This window comes from Dasypus novemcinctus, chromosome 1 (genome assembly GCF_030445035.2).
Source record: "Dasypus novemcinctus isolate mDasNov1 chromosome 1, mDasNov1.1.hap2, whole genome shotgun sequence".
In the NCBI taxonomy this organism is placed as follows: domain Eukaryota; kingdom Metazoa; phylum Chordata; class Mammalia; order Cingulata; family Dasypodidae; genus Dasypus; species Dasypus novemcinctus.
In genome coordinates, this window is record NC_080673.1 from 55259676 (window position 1) to 55283877 (window position 24202).

The window sequence follows — 24202 nt, forward strand, 5'->3', positions numbered from 1 at the left end:
TGTGGTAGAGCTAGCATCAAAGCTGTAATCTAAGCTCACCAGGTCGCACAGGGGCCAAGCAGGATTGCTCTGCCAAAAAGCAACTTGAGCTGTCAAATCTGCTTTGTAAATGAAGTGCTTTTCTAGAGACAGTGTGTTTATAATTGTCATCCTGTATGTAGTTCTTCAATCCAAGATTTGCTCTCCATGCGGTCCTGCTCATTTCTTTCATACAAATGAAACTTATATCATGTAGAGAAATTGTATGCCAGAAAGTAGATTTCTTTGACCTTGGGCACACCTAAGTATGCTCTACATCTGTGGTTTATCTTTTTACCCCAAAGGATTTGAGTTTCATTTACTTGAGTGGCTCAATTATTAAGGCCTGGTAGGATTGGCCTGACCCAGAAGCCTCTTCTTCTCTAGCCCCTTTCCTGGGATGAGTCTATTCTCATGGCTAATCTCCATCCATATAAGTTAACAACTTCCAGTTCTGTATCAGCAATACTTCAGTTTTCCCTTCTGCACTCCAGAACAATATGTTCAAATCTCTACTCAGATTTATCGTGTCCCAGACGATACCATCTTTCCTTTAAACCTGCTTCCTGTTATGTATATTCAATTTCTGGAAATGTACTACTTTCCACCAAGAAAACGAGAGTCATCCTAGATTATTTGCTTATTTTTGCCCTACTCTAAAATTGAATCAAAACCAAATTTCTGTTGAATCCAACTCTTAAATATCTCCAATAATCAACTCATCTTCTTCATCACCTGGATTTTTGCAATAGCTTTCTCAAACCTCCCACTACCTTTCTCCCTCCATACCACAGGGAGCTTTCAAACATACAGATCTGATCATATCACTTTATATACAACATTCTGACTCCCCATTTTTGTGGCCTATTTTGTTCCTATTTTCATGACTTCTCATAATTTGGCCCCTATTTCTATGACTTCTTTCATCTCCTGGACTCTGCCTTGAACTTTCTGATCTAGCAATACTGACTTACATGCATGTCCCAGCATATGCCATTCTTCTTAATAGCTCCACCTTTCTAGATGCTCTTTCCCCTTCTAGGAATACATGCCCACTCATCAAACCCTACTCACTATTTAAGTCATAGTGCAGGTATTATGTCACTTGTAAAAACTTCTCTAACTTCTTTCTATTCATTTGCTTTTGCTATACACTTATTTTTCATGTCTGCCTTTCCGTTTTAATACAAATATCATTTATCTAGTGCCTCCAATGATCAAATATTATATTAATTTTCTTTACATATTTATATTTAAATCTTCAAATCAGCCTATATGGTAGACATATTTAGACCGATTATACAGATAATAAAACTGAAGTTCAGAGTGATTAAATAGTTTCCCCAAAATCTTATAATTAGTTAGTGGTAGAAATGGGCTTCAGCTCCAAGGATATGTGACTCTAAGCTGCTGCTCTTTCTACTCTTTTAAACAGTACCAGTCAATGTCTTGAGAATAAACTAAGTGTTTTCATTGTTATTTTTCTAGTACTGAACACAGGTATAGTATGTAGTAGACATTCAGCAAATAGCTATTGAATGAATGAAACTCATAAAGTATTCCACCTATTTTATATCCACTAGATACAACATACACATTATCTCTATTTTTAACAACAATCCTACTAGGCATTGGTACTTACTTTCCTGTTGTGGAAACTGAGGCTTGAGCAGTTGAAGGATTTTCCTAAAGTGTTATGAGAGTTAGAATCAGTGCTTTCTCACGCTATATATCATATTCTTCTCAATAGGTCATTCTGGCTGTCAGTGAATGCATTCCTGAATGACAATGACAGAATCAACACCAAGGAAGGGGTCTAGAGAGATTAAGAGCTGATAGTTTAAGGTCAACTTCCTTCCTGTGTCCTTCAAGGCTTTCTCTGGTTTCTTTCCAACTTGTCTACTACAACTCTATGACTCTCCAGTCAGGGTGACCCCTTTACAATCCTTCTTACATATCATGCTAACTGTTCCTGCTCTCTGATTTTATTCACAATTTTCTCTGCCTGAATTGCCCTTCTCCACTGCCGTACCCAGCCAAATCCATACATCTCTCAAGGACAAACTCAAGTTCTATCTCCTCTATGAACTATTCCTCATAGCTCCATACTGCGTGCTCCAACCAAACATAATAGTGCCTGTACTTATATTTTTGTCTTGGTTACATAATTTTATTGCATTTCTCTATATTATCTTGTATCCTGTAATTATTTTAGCATTCAAGTTTTATTTCCAGGAACATTGCAAACTCCTTGACAGAAGGAACTGTGCTATATATTTCTTTTATATTACACATGGTACATAGCACAGCAGGTACTCAATAAATATTTATTATATTAAATTGAATATGGCACAGGCTACATTTATACTTCAACAAAATTCCTTTTCATAAATTATATGGGTCTAGACGAGAAGATTGTTGGAGGGAACCATTTGAATACATTCAGTCTGGGTGTGTACACATAAGATTGCAGGCCTATGATTCAGGTTCTTGGACAAAGATAAGTGGGCAAACTGGGATATGGAGAGCCAAGGGTAGGAAGAGGAAGATTCTGCCACATCACGGAAGAACAGAAATAGTAGCTTCAGTAAGAGTAGGAAATGAGAGCTAATAAACCAGAGCTGTGCCCCAATAATAAAGAATCTGCAAAGAACTTCTGTTTTACAAAGTTATTAACAAGCTAAATAATTTGACAATGTGTTACTATATAGTCAGGAGCTTTGCTAAACAAAACTCTTGCAGAGTCAGCAAAATAATGCTCCTTTCAATAATTTCTGCACGAATGAAATATTTTCAGACTTTTACTCACGAAAACACTTCTAGTTCTTATTACTGCTCTCTTCTCCCAATTTGAGCACACACACATTTTCTTTCTGTTGATAGTCTCCCTTGAGACTAGGAATGATAATATTCTCTTTATGTGACTAGATTCTTGATAGATTTTGTGATTTTTTTTTTTTAATTCCCAATGTGGATTTACATGTTTGGGTCTATGGGAGAAGCTCCTGTGAGGAACTTGACTCATTACAGGTAGAATTAGCCCTAAACAAAGTCTGAACACAAAATAACATTAAATCAAACCATTTGTACCGCTACTGTATCCCTGGGAGTATTTCAATACTTTTATTTTTCTTGTAACTGGGCATTGTTTTTCTCTTGACTTCATTTCTGTGGTTGGAGGTTCTGGATTATTGACTTCCTAACTATTTCCTAACCCGTTTCTGATAAAATAGAATCATGCTATTCCAGAAGCACAGATTAAGATTAAATGCAAAGTCAGGGGACTTTCTTGTCCAATTTCTTGCTTTACAGTAGAAGATAAATTATAAAACATTTTCATCAAATTGTTTGAAACTGAAAATCCTTATAAACCTCCATGGAAAAACATGCCATCATTTCACTAGGAAATGTTTCTGTTGCCCCATAAATGCTACTAAATAACAAGAAAATATTCTCCATAAGGGAAGGTTTTTTTCCCTGCTCTCTCTTTTCCTTCTTCTTTTTCTTCTTTTCCTTATTCTTGGTACTTGATTAGAAAGTAATGATTTATTTTCATTTGAAAGCTTTCTGTTGTCACTAAGCAAATAGTTTTGTGGGATGTGACAGTCACTGTTGACTGTCCCTATCCCCATATCCCCATATCTTACCTTCCCTATCCCCATATTTTACCTTCTAACTGGGCGTGGCCACATGACAGAGTCTGGCCAATGAGCTGTAAATGGAGGATGCTGGTGGGGTTTCTGTAAAAGTTTCTTTAAAAAGGATAGCTTTAAATGAACTGTCATTTGGCCTTTGCCCCAGCCCCCTCCTTCCTGCTTGGCATGTAGATGTGAGATGTAGGGAAGTAGTGGCCATTTGGCAATCTTAAAATGGTAAACATGAAAAAAAGGTACACATGTGAAGGATGGTGGACTCCAAAAGACTGAAAGATGCTGGCTTCCTGATGACTTTGCTGAGGACCTGTGTTAGGCCTGCCCTTTCCACCCTTGTGTCTGACAAATAAATCTCATAATTGTTTAAACCACTGTCAAGTTTCTGTTGAGAGCATCCAAGCATAATCCTAACTGATACATGGGGTAAAACTTTGTTCAAGAAACTCTCAACTGGGATTATGTTTGCAGTTTCCTGCAAATTTTTTTTTTCTTTTTAAATTTCTCTCTCCTTCCCCCTGCCTCAGTTGTCTGTTTTCTGTGTCTATTTGCTGCATCTTTCTTCTTTGTCCACTTCTCTTGTGGTCAGTGGCACTGTCATCTGTGTCTCTTTTTGTTGTGTCATCTTGTTGTGTCAGCTCTCCGTGTATGCAGTGCCATTCTTGGGCAGGCTGCACTTTCTTTTGCGCTGGGCATCTCTCCTTACGGGGCACACTCCTTGCGCGTGGGGCTCCCCCACTCGGGGACACCCCTGCGTGGCAGGGCACTCCTTGTGTGAACCAGCACTGAGCGTGGGCTAGCTCCACACGGGTCAAGGAGGCCCAGGCTTTGAATCCTGGACCTCCCATGTGGTAGATGGACGCCCTAACCACTGGGCCAAGTCCACTTCCCATGCAAATTTTAATAGTCCTCTATTCATTATTGGTTGCTGTCATTGAAAATATCATCAAGCACTCATTAGCAAAAAAATAAGAATAAAAATTAAAAAGTTGGGAAAAGTGATTTTCATCACCATATTTCAAAACAGTACCCAATAAATAGATACTATGTGTGTTTTTCCTTCCCTTTTAGAAATTATTTTATTCTCCAGAAAAACTACTTCTGAGTGTGGTACATGGTGGAAGGTAATGCCTACAAGAGTATTGTTCTTCTTGTCTACCTCTAAATGATAACCAGAAATTGCTGTGGTTCACTGCTGGTGCCAACCTTAGGTACAGGCCTGAGATTTCATTAACACCTACATTTTCACCAACATATACACAACACCTAGACTGACTTCCATCAACTGCCTTTTTGTGTCTATTTATTTTAATCTTTTAAAAATTAACTACTACTTTCACTTTTTTTTTTTTTTCAACCTTCTGTGTTCATCATATTCTACATTCTAAAGCTTGGATATGCTGTACAAACTGGGCTGAATAAGTTCCCTAACTATCAGACTATAAGTCTGTTCTGAGGGTCACTGTTCCATTTCAATCTTCTGGGAAAAGGGCAAGACTTTCAGATTCCCCCAGAGGACGGTCTCCATACAAATGCCTTGTAGATTCTGATATGGCACGATCCACTCCATTCTTGGCCAGGACCATGGAGAGGGGAGAAGGTAAAAACTCTGGACAACACTGATCTTTGTGTGAACATTACACTCTCTCCCTATACCTTCTTTTTTAAAAAAATCATGCCTGTCTTTCACTTGTAAATTGTCTCCAAGATGTGCATTAAAGATGTCTCCTCCTAAATCATTTATATACATAAAATAAAACCTACCTTCAATGGAAAGACATTTGCAAAGGAAACTGAAGATATTCCCTCTTTATTGGATTGAGAAAGTCAACAACCCCTCCTGTTTTTGCACATTAATACCAGCTGCTTTTGTCCTACATACAGCACAATGTCTAAATTGTATTTATAATTCTCATTTTTACCAACTGCTTTGAGAGAGTAAAACTCCAGGTCATTGGAGAATCATCAGCTCTATTTTCCTCTAACAAAATTTACATGAAATAGATTTGAACATTGGGAAAAAAAGACTAATATTTGATAACTTAGATTTTAGAAGTGCCTGGAATGAGGCCATTCTCAGGTCCATGAATCTCTTGGCAATTCCTGGTATAGTTTGTGGAAAGATATTGGTAGAAGGATTGAGTCAGTTGAAGGATAGCTAATGACCCTCACTTAGGAAATTGGACCCACATTTACCTGTTCAGCAGTATGGCACCCATCCACCCATCCTTTATCTGTTTCCAGTGCTGCTCGGAAATACAATACAGAATAATGGTCCCCCAAAGATGTCCATGTCCCAGTCCCTAAACCCTGTGAATATGTTACCTTACACAGCAAAAGGCGTTTTGCAGATATGATTAAGAATCTTAAAATAGGGAGAATATTCTGGATTATCTCGGTAGGCTCAATGTAATCACAAGAGTCATGTAAGAGGGAGGAAAAATGATGGTGTGAGAGAGAAATGAGAAGATGCCATGCTGATGGCTTTGAAGATGAAGTAAAGGGCTATGAGCCAAGAAATGTAGGTTGCTTCTAGGATTTGGCAAAGGCCAGGAAATGAATTCTCCCCTAGAGCCTCCAGAAATCTATTTTGGAGTCCAGTGAAAACTATTTTGTATTTCTCACCTCAATAACTGGAAGACAATAACTCTGTATTTGTGGTAATTTTTTTTACAGCAACGATAGTTTTCCTACTTAAACTTTTTATTCCATGCTCCTAACCATCTCTCTCTTATCCCTACTCCACCATGTGCCATTAGCACTGTTAGTCTTGCTAATCCTTTGGAATTTTAGACAATATAAAAGTAGGCAACTGCTTAAATTTCTAGTCTTTTGTTTAATTGCTCTCAGTGGCCTAGTAAAACAGTCCTTTTCACACAAGAAGATGGCACTAGTGAGCCCATTTTATAACATCCTTCATCACCTTGAATTTGGATTACTGCAGCAGCTTTCTCTGTGTTCTCCTTAATACCTACATTTTGTCCTTCTAACTAATATAGTTGATCTTTCTTATACATTACTATTATCATGGCCATTTCCTGTTCAAGAATCTACACTGGCTTTCCATTTATTAATAAATTGAGTCTCAAGACCTTTTAGTTTTCATAATGTGATCCTACTCTGGCTTTCCTACATGAACTTAAACATTTTTTTTGATGGGTACTTTCTATCTCCCATGTACTCTGCCATAACAAATCTTTGTCCAAGGTTTTCCTACTTTAACATGATGTTCTGTATGTTCTTTAAAATCGTGTTCAAGTTACCAAATATCTCAGATCATCAAACTGTAGTTGGTACCACCTATGTGGCTTTGTTTCAGAATTGTAGTCTCTCTCTCTCTTTTTTTTGCCTTGTTTCAAGGCAGAGCCCATGGAAATAATGTAAATGGAATTATACTTAGTCAACCACATTCTCTACTGCTTTCTGCACTCCTCCACCCACTTCCTCTAAATAGTGCCACAGATTCTCCAAAGAGCTAATTGTGGAGAGGGAGAGTGGGTTCAGAAACTGCTAATGGACTAGATCTGAAACCTGGATGTGACAAGCACTGTATTCTAGTCAACTGAGAAAACTCTCTCTGAAGTGCTTGGTAAATGCTGGAATTTATTAGGCCATTTTAGAAAGCTCCCACAAATGTCTCCACTATATCTAACTTTAAGTATGTTAGCTAATTTATTATTACTATTAATATATTTATTTAAAACTTCCAATATTTTCTTAAAAATGTAACCCAGATGTCAGGTTCTCCTTCTGGCTTTCTGGGGTTATCTTTCTTTGATAAGTAAATAAAATTTGTTTTAAATCCTTATTTCAGTGGCATTTTTCATAATTCTTTTGGATGTGAGTGCCTTGGCTTTATTTTCAACTTCCAGTCTGCATTTTTGCCCTCTTTGATGCTTTCTCTGTTTTTGCTCAATATTATCTTGCTGAATACTGCTTCAATCCAATGTTTTCTCTCCCCAAGTCTCACCAACTTAGGACAATGTGTGTTGTAAACTTTACTGAAGATTTGGGGTTTAATGGAAGGTCGGGCAAGGGGGAGCCATCGGGTTTGCTTCTATTAAAGGTAGAGTAGACATTCCTTTCTACTATTCAGATGGACCAACCTTAACGACTACTGGTCATCTCTTTTACTTAAACACTAGACTTCCACCACACTGGGTTCCCATCTCTAACCTTAATGTCTCTCCCCTTAGATCAGGGCTTCTTAACAAGGGGTCTGTGAGCTTGAATTGAAATTACAAAACAAAAAATATTCTTGTAGGGACGAGTTGGTGAGGGTGTGATATATTTATTAAGTAATACACAGTATAGTGTGGACTTAGTAGGGGTTCATGGTTTTCATCTGACTGGCAAAAGGGTCTGTGGAACAAAAAAGGTTAAGAACCCCTGCTCAGATTATGATTTCTATACGTTTCTAAGGTAGAACCATTCAGATATTCCTTTGTTTTGTCTTAGATGACTCAAGCCAAGCTTAGAGGGTGTCAAGTTTACAACACATCCATTTAGATGTTTCCTTAATAAAGATGGTTTTATCCCTGAGAAATAAATTTTCTCTCTCTTACTCTGAGCAGAGAACAGAAATCAGAATTAATTTTGAACACTGTAAAATATTACTACTCTGTATCTTTGGTTATTGGGACCATGGGTGATTATTGTTCTCTCTTTTTAGGACTTTTTATTTTCACAATTTTCTCTAATGAATATGTATTTCTTTGTAATTAGAAAAAAATCACATACAAATAAAGGAAAATTATTTAAATTGATTTGTGGGTACTTGTTTACATTCTGAAATATTTAGTGTCTAATTTTAGACTCTAAATGTCCCTAAAAGATGCAGATTTCTAAGGACATTCTTTATGAGGCCTAATGCAATGTGGATCTCTGATAAATGTGAAATTAAATCTACTTGATTCACTTCCTTCACTGACATATTGGCATGGCTTCAAGACATTAAACCATTTTAATGGGGAAACTTGATGGGTAGAAGTTATTGCCCCATTATCAGTGTATGACATAGAATAAAATACCCTTCAGTTGGGCCCATGAGAATAAGGCCTGTAAAGCAAGAATAACTTTGAAGACAAGGAACTAAAGTGATCAAAATGTATACCAAAAGTATTGAAGGCACACATATATCAGAGAAAGACGAAACAAAGCAAGATGAGGTCTTACGGAACATTGGTCTTTTGAGCCACTTTTTTTCCCCCTACTTTGTCCCTTCTGCTATCACTTTGCTAAATCAACAATTCAGTTTGGATCAGCTGCTCTAATGATAAAGGTTTAAATACAGATATAGAAATAATCGAAGACAAATGATGGAGTCATTCTTTACCATAATATATTTTCACAATGCCTAACAGTCCCCCATTTAATCAAGAGATTTGCAGGTCAGGGAGCAAGTCGTTAATTTGCAGTTGGGATATAATAAAAACGTTATAATTCATGGATGAGACACCCAGACTACATTATGTATTATGAGTTTAACTTGTCTTATAACTCTTTCTGGAATTTAAACTGTCATATCCAACCATATGCGTTGCCTGTTATAGTGATTTAATGAGTTGTTTGGTGAAAATAAATGTTGACAAAGTTACAAAATTTTCTGACTCTATTCTGTTTTTTTCTTTTTTTTTCTTTTTCTTTTAGATTGTTGTTGTTTCCCGTTCAGATACTATAGCTAGCTATGTCTTACAAGAACCCAAGTGTTTCTCTCCCTCCACAATTCATGGCTAGAACCTTGGCTGTGGAGAGTTTTGCTCCTTTTTCATGCTTGACCTTGGTGGATGGATCATGGCAAAGGAGACACTAACAGAATATATTGATTAACTTCTGGTGGCAGCAAAATTTTGGTATAAACTTTGGAAATATGGGTCAAAACCCTCTATCTCAAGTGTTGACTGATCCCCCCAGATTCCCTCATCTTCAGCATGTGCTTTGGCATCAGCTTGGTTTTACAAAGAGCCATGCTGCAGCAATTCCAGATTGCTGTCCATGAAGCTGGTTTTGAAGGATGAATGATTATCTTGTAAGGACACGCTCAGTTCCTATGGAAGCTCAGAGGAGAAGGCTCAACTCATGCAGCTGGGACTAAGCAGTGAAAAAAAAAACAAACCAAATTGTAGCAAGGGAAGCATAGCAATGAATTTTATCAAATGAATTTTAATTTGAGCAGGGATACATTTTACACACATTAAGAAAAGTCAGGAACAACTCATTGGCTTATTAAGTTCTCTCTAATTGGGTCAACCAACCTTCAGTTATGGCATAAGAGTATAAACAGGGAATCCCATTTTGGGATATGGCTAGGCCAGAGAGGCATCATGAAATTTACTTACATGATAAAAATGATTTGATGCATTGCTGTTTAGCACACATAATAAGGAAATAACCAGCAATCTTTTAAGAACTGCCTAACTATCCTGGCTGTGGGGTCAATGAACTGGCAGGAGCATAGAACTCCCTGGGAATAAAGTGATTTGGTATGTGGGAGGGAACAACCTCCTTTAGGGCACTTGGTACCCTAAAGAGTGATTTACTCTTTTGTCCTTCAAGAAACCATTTACCTCACAGGGGTGACATTTTACTTACCCATGAGTTTCATCCCAGCTGCTATCTGTTTATGTAAAGAGAAGTAGAAATTTGAGGTAATTATCTAGATCATACAGAGCCCTGAAATATGTTTTCTTCAATTGCCTGGATATTTTATTTTAAAAAAAATGTTTTTTGGCCTAAATGATAACTGTCTTAATTTTGCATTTCACTTTGGATATGTGGACCACAGTATGTCACAGGAGGAAAAATGTTAAAGTTGTAGAAGAAAGTTGTTTTTGGAAATGTTTTCACTAAAGCAGCCATTATGCTATGTTAAAAGAAAATTTGCTCATGATATGCAGCCAAATGACAATTGATGCATTTTTATCATTTACCTTTTATTAGTTAAGCCCATAATTTAATATTTAGATCAATAAGCATGGCTTATTATTTGAATGTTAAAAAATGAAGTGAGAAATATCTAACATCAGAACCTCTGAACCTGATAACTTCCCAGCACCTCCACTGCTAATACTCTATCCAAGAATTTTTGTAGGCATCTCTAAACTGACCTCCATGCTTCCACCCTAGATCTGGCCTCCAGCAGCCAGAATGATCCTATTATAGTACAAGTTGATGTTGCCATTTCTCTGCTAAAAACTCTCCAGTGGCTTCCTATCTCACTTGCAACAAAGTCCATAATCCTCACCATAGCCAAAGAGCTCAGTGAGTTTGGCTCCAGCAATCTCTGTACCCTCTTTCCAAGTCCTTGCTACTTTCCTCTACCCACATGGGCTATCTGGTTGTTCCCTGAATATATGAAGCACTCTGTCTTTTGAGGGCCCTCATGCTTGCTGTTTTGTCTGCCTGGAATGCCTTATCCAACTATTTACGTGACTGAAATACTCATTTCCTCTAGAATTTCTTCTCAAATCGCTCCTTATCAGAGAAATCTTCCATGACACTAAATAAAATAGAGGAAATGCTCAATATCCTCCATAACCATTCCTGTCCCTATTCTTCTTCATGGAACTTATTACCACCATTTTGTATATTATCTGTTGATTTTTTAAAAATTGCCACAGGTTTTCTCTTGCCCCTGAACGGATGTATGAGGGTTGGAGCTTTATATTTTTGCTTTCTCCTCATGGAAAATTGAAATTTTCCAAGATGAACAGAACAAAATTCCCATCCTACATTGTCTTCTTGGAATAAAATATCAACACTTCTCCCATCAAGAGATACAGGGGTCTATGTTTCTTCCTCTGAAACTTGGCAGACCTCTACTATTGTCAGAAGTGATTCTCTGTGACTTTCATTGCTAAATTATAAAGATGAGAAAGCTCTCTTCTGGTCCTCATGGGATATTCTTAGAATCCAGTCACCATAATGTGAGGAGGCCCAGGTTATATGAAGAGGTTACATTTAATTGTCCTAGTGACAGCCCTGGCAGAGATCCTGGTCATAAGCCAGAATCAATTGCCAAATGTGATAGGGGAAGCTTTGTGATGCCTCTAGACCCCACTCACTATCTGAGCACAGATTCATCAGAGAACCCAAAAGACAAGTGCCCAGGAAAGCCTAGTCAATCTCAGAGCCATGAGGCATAATAAGAAAATGACTCTTGTTATTTAAGCCACTAGATTTTGGGATGATTCATTTAGTAGCAATAGATATCCACATTGCTGTGTTCTGGAGCCTGAAAGAGTGCCTGATATGTATTTCCTCAATAAATATTTTCTGAATAGACAAATAATTTAGAATTCTGGATGTGAAAGTATATTAGTTTCTTGATGGAAACTTCTTTCAGTCTTCTTTAATTGAATGGAGCTACAGTGCACTCTTAATTAATATGTTCACATGTTGTATAGCCCCTAGCTTATTTACAAATTTCAGATTAGCACTTCCCATTGAATTTTTAAATATATATTAAAGTGCAGATTTAAGATGAGACTTAAAAAAATGATCTTTTATGGCCATTAAAAATTTTTTTTTAGTCATATCATTATGCATTAACATCTCCAGAGAGAGCTCACATGCAGAAAACAATTTGAAAATCAGTTTAAGGAAAGTTAGTAAGTCTAGAAAATGGCGTGGATGAGAAAAACCTGAGGTTCTGGAATCACCTGTTGTTACTTTTATGCTTGCTATATTTCTTCCTAATTGTAGTGACTGAAATGGAGAATATAAAAGTTTTACCATAGTTTACATTTCCTACAATGACTACAGTAGAATTTCAGATGAAAACAAAGAGTAAAGCAAAGCAAAAATAAATAAGAAAGAAATCAGTTTTCAAAGTCACCATAACTCACATGAAGCAAAATTGTTTTAAAATGGGCTGTTTTCTCAGTGAGAAAGGTCAATTACACCTGGATCTGTATTGTTTTACTTTCCATTGCCCATTGTCAGAGCAATGCGGTGTGCTAGAGCACAACTCTTTAGAATGCCACCTGTCTTCAACCTTAAAAGTCAACCAACTCTGTCCAGCCACTTGGCTTTGGACATGAAGGAGTCAAGTTTCTGTCATGATACAGTTTCAAAGAGGTCCTGAGAATGATATTTCTTTCCTCAATGTTTGATTTAGAGTTGCTTGTCTTTTGGCAGCCCTCTGTATCATTACAGACAGGTATTCTGTTAGACATCTGGCTGCGCAGGCATGTAACTTAAATCTTGTGAGATGTGAGGCATAAGACCAGGGCTGTCGGTAGTTCTTTCAGAAAACATGCAGGAGCAACACAGGAGCTGCCTCATTTAAGGCATCATCTTGAAATGTGTAAAGTGCTCATCTCTGATGACTCAAAAAGGAAACCTGAGCACTGAGAGACACTTCAGGGTAGGGAAATGATCTCATAGCTAACATTTTTCAAATATCCTACCACGATCTAGACTTCAGCTTTGGGGCAGAGTGGAGTTACCTTCAGGCTAGGACTCTATGTGTGTTCCATGCCCTTTAGACTCTCTTTAATCTTGATGATTTTCTCTTTTATACCTAGGGGTTGACAACATGTTTGCAAAGCAGCATGAATGAATAAAGTCACATTAGAAATTTAGTGTGGGGTTTGAGGCAGAAAACAGGGACTTGGAATTTAATATATGGCACTCAGAGACTGTGTAGCTATTATACAAGATAACTTCACATACGGTCTGTGATGATTCAGCCTTCCAGGCTCCAGATGAAATTGAGAAATGTGGTATATTTTACTTAATTGACTAAATATGTAAAATCATCTAAAATCACAATTGTGTGATGAGCAGAATGTACAATTTTTAGAAGTGTTATGTGAGATTTGGAAAATATGAGGTGGCTTAATTGTCTGGCTGCAATGAGGAATTAATTGGCTCATGGTTTGGAAGCCTAGTTGTCCAAAATCTAGGTTGTCAGCAAGGCTACTTTCCCCAAAGTATGTAGCATTCTGGTGCTGATGTGCTACAATCGTTTGGCCTCCTTGGATTGCATCTCTGCCTCCCATCACATGGGCATCTCTGTCTTTCTTTTGTACCTTCTTTTCCAGTTTTTCTACTGACTTCCAGATTCTGGCTATTCCCTGTGGCTTCCCCTGACCTCTGGCTTCTGGTTTCTTCTCTTTATAAGGCCCCCAGTAATCTGGAAATCTGGGTTAAGACCCACTCTGATTCAGTTGGGTCACACTTAAACTAAATATAGCATCTTCAAAGATCTTATTTACAAATGAGTTCACACCTATAGTAATGGGATTAAGATTAAGAAAATATCTTTCCTTGGAGTACATAATTAAACCTACCACATGCAGGATGATAAAAAGCACCAATTTTGTTTCTAAATATACCCTTTATATATGGAGTTACAATAGAAACATTGGTAACCCGTACAATTCCAAGCAGACCCTGGAATTAAGAGTCTACCACTATACTACTGGAAGAAAGGAGAAGCATTTTTCCATGAAATTCAATATGCAGCTTCCAGGCATCTAGTAGATGAAGATGAAAGTATAAGATGGTCCAGGATGCCTTTCCTCAATAGAATCTTTGAACAATTGGCAAACTGGCAGATCCATTTTCCTTAAAACTCCAGAAAATTGTTAAAGGGTTGCTGTAACTGGGTGAATGCCTCATCAAGAAAACACAGCTACAAAAAAAATGTTAGGAGAAGCTCATGGCACCCTTGCTGACCCCTCACTGACATCTACCCAGTGTGCTGAGGAGATGGCCTGCACTCCTAATACGGGTCCCTGGCTCTGTTCCTGAGGGAACAGTTCAGAGTAAATTTGCAAAAACTGTGAAAGGTGTTTTTTGCTTGTTTGTTTGTTTGTTTTTGTTTTTGCATTGATTTGTTTGTTTTTGTTAGTTCCTGGCATTCAAGTAAATCTCTTCACACATTAGCTAGACACAAGTTTCAGGAAGAGAAAGTCCCTCCCCACCAGGATTTAGCACTTTAAATACTAAGAAATAAGGTGTGCAACAAAAGATTGCAAGACAAAGAAACAGGAAATGATATTCTATCCAAAGGAACAAGGTAAAAATTCAGCAACCATCAGCAATGAAGACCAGACTTTGGTCATACTAGACAAAGACATTAAAAAAGTGATCCTCAATAAGCTCAAAGAGGTAATTGTTCATTCATTGTTTTCCTGATATTTTTTAGTTCTTTTTATGTAAAATATAATGAGATAGAAATTTTAAAATGGAACCAAACAGAAATACTGGATTTGAAACCCACAATAACTGAAATAAAAATTCTCTAGAGGGCTTCAATGGCAGATTGGAACTGGCAGAAGAAAGAGTCAGTGATCTTGTAGGGAAGAAACCTGAAATGACTCAGGCTGAGGAGCGGAAAGAAAAAAAAAAAAAAAAATTGAACACAGCCTAAGACATCTGTGGGACACTAGCCAGTATACCAATATAAACATATTGGAGTCCTATTAATAGAATGAGAAGAAAGAGAGAAGGGGGAAGAAGGAATATTTAAGGAAATAATGGCAGGAAATGTCCCAAACTTAGTGAAACATAAGAATATGCCCATTCAAAAAGCCCAGTGGACCCAAACAAGATAAAATAGAAGAGATCCATGCCCAGACACATAATAATTAAACTGTTGAATACCAAGGAAAAGGAGAGTGGATCTGAGAGCTGCAAGAGAAAATAACATGCTATGTACAAGGAGGTCCCCAAAAGATTAAGTGCCAGTTTCTTATCAGAAACTATGAAGGCAAGAAAGCATTGGAATAAAACATTTAAAATGCTAAGAGAATACAGTTACCAATCAATAATTTTGTATCTGGTGAAACTGTCTTTCAACAATGAGGGGGGAGCTGAGGAAGTTCATCTCAACTATACCAACCCTACAAACAATACTTAAGAGAGTCTTTTAGATAGAAAGGAAAGGACAGTAAACAGTAGATAGAGATGTCATAAAGAAATAAATACCCCCAGTGAAGGTAACTGTATGTGTAATTGTAAATGCAGGTACTATTGTATTGAATTTTTGGTGTTGTATTTAATTCAACTTTTAACTCCTTATCATTTCTAAAATTCAAGTGTATAAAAGGTAATAATAAATCTATGGTTTTGGACATATGATGTCTATAAATATTTTTTGTAAGAAGTACAGCAAAAAGGGATATAAGCAAAGCAAATGTGTATGCTGTTAGGTTAATTTGGTATCAAATTAAATGTGATTGTTATAGATTTAGGATGTTAAGTTGTACTCCATGCTAATCACAAAGGAAATATATGAATAATATATACAGGAAGAAGTAAGAAAGGATTCAAAATGGTACAATACAAAAAATCAAATAATTATGAAAGTAGGCATTAACAGAAGAAGTGAGGGACAAAACAGGTATAAGACTTACAAAATCGAAGTAGAAAATAGAAGAAGAAAGTCCTGCATTATCAGTAGTTACTTTAAATATAAATGGGTTAAATTCTCCAGTCAAAAGGAAGAGGTTTTCAGAATGGATAAAAAAGCATGACCCAACTATATGCTGTTTACAAAAGACTCACCTTAAACTGAGAGACACAAGTAGGTTGAAAGTTAAAGGATGGAAAAAATATATTCCATGCAAATAGTTTATAAAAGACAGCTGGGGTGACTATACTAATATCAGATAACATAGACTTTAAATCAAAAACAGTTATGAGGGACAAAAAAGTCATTGTATACTGATAAAGGAGTCAATTCAACAAGGAGACAAAACAATAAATATTTAAGTACCTAACAGCAGAGGCCCAAATTATATGCAGCAAATATCGACAAATTTGAAGGGAGAAATTAAATGGCTCTACATTAATTGTAGGCAAACAGTATTTCTTGTCCTTGTTCCCAGAGGAAACTACATTTGACTATTTCTATTTTTGATATTTTCTGGTGGTTACTGATATATACTTAAAGACATATTGTAGTTCAGGGTTTATTGATTGTAGACATTGGCTACTGATTTTTGTGCTATGATAGGCAAATACTGTTACATTTTTTTCCATCAAATATTTTCTTTTAAAGATAACCATAAGGCATATGATGGAAGAGCACTCTATAGTCCCATCTCTCCTCACCCTGAATTTTTGCTCCATAAAGTCAATCATTTTCAATTCTTTTAGCTGTTATTATAGTATTAACCTTTGGATTTCTCAATAATGTATGTATACTTCTATTTTTTAATCTTTACATTTTAGACACTATCTATTAACTTCCTAAAATAGAAGATAAGATTCAGCTTTCTTAAACTGCAATTCCCCCTCCAGTTTGATTTCCCCATACACTCAGTGGAAAGATTACAATTTTGTGATAAATCATTGTCCAGTGGTCATATTACATGAGTATATAAATAATCTTCACAATTGTGCTACATAATAACTTTACTTACATTTCTTTTCATGAACAACTTTTTGGTCTTTTCCAGAATTAATAATTTTTCTGATTTTTTTTCTGCTTAGTTTTTTGCCTACAAATACTTCAGCCTGAAACTGAAGTGTTAGTGTCCAAAAAAGAAATTGTAACTTCTCACATTAGTATAATAAATAAAATAATGTATCAGTTCCTTCCTAGAGCCTTGTGGCTTCTTGCTCAAACCTGGACTGGTTGCTCTACAAGACTGCTGCACAGCTGTTGCCCTGGAGCTTCCTTATCTTGGGGATTCCTTTCACATCTCTCCCGTATTAGATCCCCTCTGTAGTAGTTCCCTATTGCTGAATAACAAGTTACCCCAAAACTTAGCAACTTAAAACAACATTTATTTTCTAACAGTTTCTGGAGGTTATCAATCCAGGAACAACTTATTTGGATGGTTTTTGTTCAGGGTTTCTCATGAGGTTATAAACATCTGAAGCTTGATGGGGGCTGGAAGACTTGCTTTGAAACTCATGTGGCTTTTGGCAGGAAGTTTCAGTTCCTCACCAAATTGACCTTTCCATAGGTCTGTTCACATTATGGCAGCTGACATCCCCTCATGTGAGTGACTGGAGAGAGAGAACAAGAGAGCAACCAAGATGGAAGCCTCATGGTCTTTTATGACAATCTCACATATGACATACCATTACTCTGCTGTTTCTATTGATCACAGAGTCCAATCTTGGTACAATGTGGGAGGAGATGCACATGATGTGAATACCAGAAAGAAAGACTCATTGGGGGCCATTTTCTGGTAGCATTCTCAAGTGTTCAGTTTTAGACCTTGCATGTGTAAAAATATCTTTAGTCCATTCTCATCCTTCATTGATAGTTTAGGCTTAGAATTCCAGATGGAATATCTTAGTTCCTGACTGCTTAAAAAAATATCATTCAATGGGTTGGTTTAAACAACAGAAAATTATTGGCTTATGGTTTTAAGACTAGGAGAAGAGCAAAATTGAGGTGTCAGCAAAGTGATGCTTTTTTCCCCAAAGACTGTGGCCTTCTGGGGCTGACTGCTGGTGATCCTTGGGCCCTTGGCTTCTCTGTCAAATGGCAATGAATGTGGCAACATCTGTTTTCTTTTCCAGTTCTGTTGACTTTTGGCTTCTTCCCATGGTTTTCCCTCCCTACCTCCTCACCCTCCTCCCTCCTTTCCTTCATTCTTCCCTTTCCTTCCCTCCCTCCCTGCCCCCTCTCTTCCTCTCTCTCTCCCTCTCCATCTCCCTTTCTCTCTTTCTTTCTTTCTTGGTACTGGGGCTGGGGTTTGAATCTAGATTTCATATGTGCGAAGCCAACACTCAACCACTGAGCCGCATCAGCTCCCTTGAGTTGTTTTTTTTTTTTTTGCTTGTTTGCTGTTGTTTGTTTGTTTGTTGTTTGTTTTTTTTTGTTTTCAGGAAGTACCAGGAACCAAACCCGGTGCTTTTAAAGGACTTCAGTAATCTGGATTAAAGTCAGGCCTGATTCAACTGGCCACACCTTACCTTAAAAAAGGCCTTCAAAATGTCTTATTTACCATGAGTTCATACCCACAGAAATGAGCTAAGATTATGTTTTTTTTTCCCCTGGTGTACATAACTCAGTCTATCATGGTGGATATAATTTTTCCTCAGAATTTTGACGGCATTGCTCCTTTGTCATGTAGTCTCCAGAGTTATTATTGTCAAGTCCGATTCCATTATGAATCTCCATTGTCATGTGACCCCTATTTTAGTGTTCTTGAAACTTTTAAGATCTCCTTGTGTTCTGAGGCTCCATACCTTTTGTATGGATTTTCTTTCATATATTTTTGTATTCTCCTAATTATCTTATGGATTCTTTCAATGTGGAAACTTAAGCTCTTCTGTGAAGTTTCAGTTTTCTTTCTTTGGCCCTTGATTTTCCTAGTATGTTTTTTTTTCACACTTTCTAACACATTTTCTTTGATCTACTTTCTGAAAGATTTCTTCAACTTTATCTTTCAAGACTTTTATTGTTTAAATTTCTTCTTTTATATTTTTAACTCCAAGCGTATTTTTGCTGTTTAGGAATTTACCCCCCCACACACCTTTTTTTTTTTTTTTTTTTTAACACTTAGTCGTTTGTTCTGTTTTTATCATTTGTCTACTTTTTCCACATTGGATGCTTTCTAATAAGGTCTGTCTTGGTAATCATGGACTGTCCATTGGTACTTAGAATGATACATAAAAAGCTGATTGTAACTGTATGGGCTGAAGTAGGGCTTGTTAAGTACTGGGTTTTACTTTAGGGGAATTTTATTGATGGATATCCCAACTCTCAGTATTCATAGGTCTTTTTTCTTGGTTTGTTCAGTTTCCTGAGAGAAAAATTACCCAATCTCTTGCTTACAGTGTGTGTGCCAGAGGGTGGATATCAAACCAGGTTGCCAGGATTCTATGAACTGAAAAGTGCAAGGGAGCTGGGAGATTTGAAAGTATCTTATGTATGATTTCATGCAGTTTTCCTACTGTAGTGGGATGTTAGTTCTGCCTAGTGTCCCTGAGTCTGGAGATTGTCTGGGTTTTGCCTCTTGATAAGCTGCCAGCATGGAGCAAGACAGTCACCTGAATGTGCCAGCTAAGGGGGGGGGGGGGGTCTGGTGGCAGGGAGAATTAACTGCTTCTTAGACAGCATTCAACCAATGCTTGCCTCAGAATCACCCTTTCTGTAGACATCAGTGGGGCTTGCTGTTTCCTGTTTGGGAAACATGTACTTTTTCCCTATTACTGAATTTGGATGAACTTTCTTTAGAAGAACAATTCTCCAAGTATGGTCCTGGGACCCCCAGAGGTCTGCAAGATCATAGGTATTTTTTTTTAACTATCTTTCTTTTTTGTTGTTGTTAATTTTTTATTTTTAAAGAAGTTTTAGATTATATAAATGTGACATCAAAATATAGGGGATTCCCATTTACCCTATCCCCTTACTCTCCCATACTTTTCAAAGGTATTTTTGTCATAGTATATACATACTAAAAAGTGTTGGTTTAATTTTAATATTGCAAATATTGATAGATATAACCAATATGAAAAAAGCTCTTTGGAGAATTCGATGATTTTTAATAGTGTAGAGAGTTCTGAAACCAAAACATCTGAGAACACTGTGCTGGAGCACTACTCCTGGGTTCTTCTCCCTTCTTCACTTCTCCCTAGGCAGCAAGGATTGGCTTACCTAACTGGGAGAAAAGCTAGGTGCCTTCCCATCACCTTTCTCTTAGGTGACCCTAAGATCTTAAGCTTAGCATTTGCCTGGCTGTGGAGCGTACGTGTTCTCACCAGCTTTTGGCCAAGGCCATGGTTAACTAGGCAGGCTCTGTCCTGTGGTCAGGACTGACATGGCCGACTCTGCTCCTACTTATGATTAGGCAACCCTGTCTAACTGAGGGGTAAAGTAATTAATTTATCAATTCAGGTAGAATAAGCCATGTTTCCAATATCAGCTTTTTCAGAAATAACGTAGACATTTAACATTTTAAAGACTTTGTTTTTTTGAAATGATTTTAGGCTAATGGAAAAGTTGCAAAAAATGGTACAGAGAGTTTCTGTATAACCTTCATTGAGCTTCCCCTGATGTTAACATCTGACGTGACTATAACATAATGATAGAAGGCAGGGGATTAAATATATAACAAAACGAATTTACACACAGACTTTATTTGAATTTTACCAATTTCTCCACAAATCTTTTTCTGGTCCAGGATCCAATCTAGGAGTCCACATTAATTCCACAATTTGATCTCCTGCTGTCTGACTCCCCAATCTATGTCTTAACTGGTTATGTACTCTACTGAGAAAAAAAGGGGTGTTATGTATCAATCCATCTTGTCCCCCAGCACCTCTAAACCTTGAACTTTTCCTGGAATTCTGTCACATATAGAGAGTACTTTCTCTTGTCTTCTCCCTGTTCCTTCTCTCCTGATTATAGGCGTTTTTCAGTCTTCTTTGATTAGCTCAGTTATAACAAGTCCACCTCTTTTCCATTGTTCAGATCTGCTGTTGACAGCTCTCATGTTTTCTGTGGTTTGCTTTGTGGGAGATTTCCATTCTCTCTCTCTAAAGCATTCTCTTCAGTTGTCAAGTCCCACCCATGCTCTGAGAAATTGTGAATTAATGTATTTTTAATCCATTCCTTTACTATTAATATTGGTTGGATTTTAGGAAGGAGCCGAGATAAATGAATAGTTTTAATCTCCTTGTTTAATTAGAATTCTGGCCCCTGACATAAAATCTCCTATTTGTATATTCTTTATACTTTTCAACTGAAAAACTTATTTAAATACCTACAAATGACTATTTTACTTAAAACTTTATAGTCACTCTTAAAGACTATGAAAAAGTTGGGTATTTTTCTCACTAATTTTAAAGGTATATGTCTCTAATATGCCAAACATACGTAGGCCCTGATTAGAATGCTTATCTTGGATTTCTTAGCTTCGAATCAAATGCCATGCCCAGGGATTTGCTTTATCCTTTAGGCTTGGCTGGTATCATAGTGCCTCCAGCTACTCACTGCTCACAGATCAACTGTGGGTCTCTCCCAATCTCCTCCTCTCTGAGTTTCTAAAAGGAGGAACTGCTGGAAGGAAGAAACATTATCTCGGGTTCCCAGCTCCCAACTTCTATCATTTTCTTACACTCAACTGAAAAGGAAGAATGAGATTATAGCAGTCTAGCACAAGTCTATACTGAGAGTATTCTACTATCCCTGACTCTCTTTGCTAGAATTCAAAAGGAAGCAGGTATTTTATAGATTATAGTATTTTGAAGAAGAGTAAAGCATTCTTTTCCCATTTATTATTTTAAAAATTTTACCTTGGTATGTGTTTTAATTTTCTTGTCTTAAACAATGGGACTTTATTTCTTATGATTTTGAGGCTAGGAGAAAGCCCATATAGTAACATATTTACAACTTAAAATTTCCTCTTTTATCTACATTCAAATACATAATTCAGTGCTCTTAATTACATTATAATATTATGCTATCATCACCACCATCCATTACTAAAACTTTTCCAAGAAGCCAAATTGAAATTCTGTACAATTTAAGAATTAACACCTCATTCTGTGGTCCCTGGTAACCTAGATTCTAGAATCTGACTCTATAAGTTTGCCATTTTAACCATTTCCAATTGTACAGTTCAGTAGCATTAATTACATTTACAGTTTGTGTGTTATCAAAATTTACCCATCACCCCAAACAAGAACCTCTGTACTCATTAAGTAATAGTTCCCCATCCCCCCATCTGTCCATTCCTGGTACCTGCTAATCAACTCTCTGTCTCTTAGAATTTGCTTATGCTAAGTATTTCATATCAGTGAGATCATACAATCCTTGTACTTTTGTGCCTGTCTTATTTCACTCAATAATGTGTCTTCAAGGTTCATCCATGTTGTTGAATATTTTTATGGTCAAGTAATATTACATTGTATGTATTTACCTCATTTAATTTATCCATTCTTTGATTGATGGACATTTGGGTTACTTCCATCTTTTGGCAATTGTGAATATTGCCACTATGAACATTGGTGTGAAAATACCTGTTTGAGTCCCTGCTTTCAATTCTTTGGGTATATACCTAGAATCTGGATTGTTGGGTATAGCAGTTTGATATTACCGATGAGTTCCAAAAAGAAATATTGGATTATATTTGTAACTGGTCTTTTTCTCTGGCATATTAGAGTATATTGGGTCAGAGGTTTTACTTTTATTTGATTAAATAATTATTAGGGCTTTGTTTGGGCCATGTCAGTAGGACATTGTATCCCTGTCCCCTGGTGGGTAGAGATTCACAGAGAAATCCCACTGCAGAGAAGGGAGGTTGGAGTTTTGAGCTGGAGCCCTGGGAAGTAAGCACACAGAGGAGCTTGGTTGTGAGGAAGGAGAAAAGGCTCCAGGAAGAGAGACAAGCTGTTTGCCTGATAGTTTGCAGCTGCAGAGACCAGAGAATGAGGAGTTAAGCCTAGAGAGAGGCAAGCCCCGGGAAGAGAGGAACCAGGAAGCCTGCACCCATGCAGACATTGGCAGCCATCTCGCTCCAACATGTGGCAGTAGACTGATGAGGGTAGTAACATATGCTTTATGGCCTGGTAACTGTAAGCTTCTACCCTAAATAAATGCCCTTTGTAAAAGCCAACAGATTTCTGGTATTTTGCATCAGCACCTGTTTCCCCTTTGGCTGACTAATACAGTGGGTCATATGGTAATTCTATATGTGACTTGCTGAGGAACTGCCAAACTGTCTTCCACATTGGCTATACCATTTTACATTCCCACCAACAAAGAATGAGTATTCCTACTTCTTCACATCCTCTCCAACACTTGTAATTCTCTGTATTTTTTAAAAAATAGTAGCAATTCTAGTGAGTATGACATGATAATTCATTATGGTTTTAATGTGTATTTTCCTAATAGCTAATGATGTTGAACATCTTTTCATGTGCTCTTTGGTCATTTGTACATCTGCTGTGGAGAAATGTCTTTTCATCTTTTGCCTGTTTTTAAATTGAATTATCTTTTTATAATTGAGTCGTAGGATTTCTTTGTATATTCTCTATATAACCCTTACTGGATATGTGGTTTCCAAATATTTTCTCCCATTGAGTAGGGTGTCTTTTTAACTTTAATTATAGTTATTTGATGCACAAAAGGTTTTCGTTTTTATAAGATCCTCTTTATCAAATTTTTTTCTTTTGTTGCTTGTGCTTTGGATGTAAAGTTTAAGAAAACATTGCCTAATCATAGGTCCTGAAAGTGCTTCCCTCTGTTTTCTTCTAGGAGTTTTGTAGTTCTGGATCTTATATTTAGGTCTTTGATTCATTCTGAGTTGGTTTTTGCATATGTACATCCAGTTTTCCCAGCACCATTTGTTGAAGAGACTCTTCTTTTTCAATTGAGTGGACTTGGCACCTTTGACAAAAATCAGTTGGCCATAATGTGATGATTGATTTCAGTACTCTCAGCTGTGGGCTATCAGGTACACAGCAGGGCATAATGGTGGTGTTGACTTGTTTCTTCCTTTTCCTCTGGGCCTCATTGCTAGTTCTGCTTCAGGCTGCTTTGTGGCTTTTCTCCCTCTCAAGTGTATTGATTTCAACTTTTGGTGGCTTCTCTTTGTCATTGCAGCTTTTTTCCT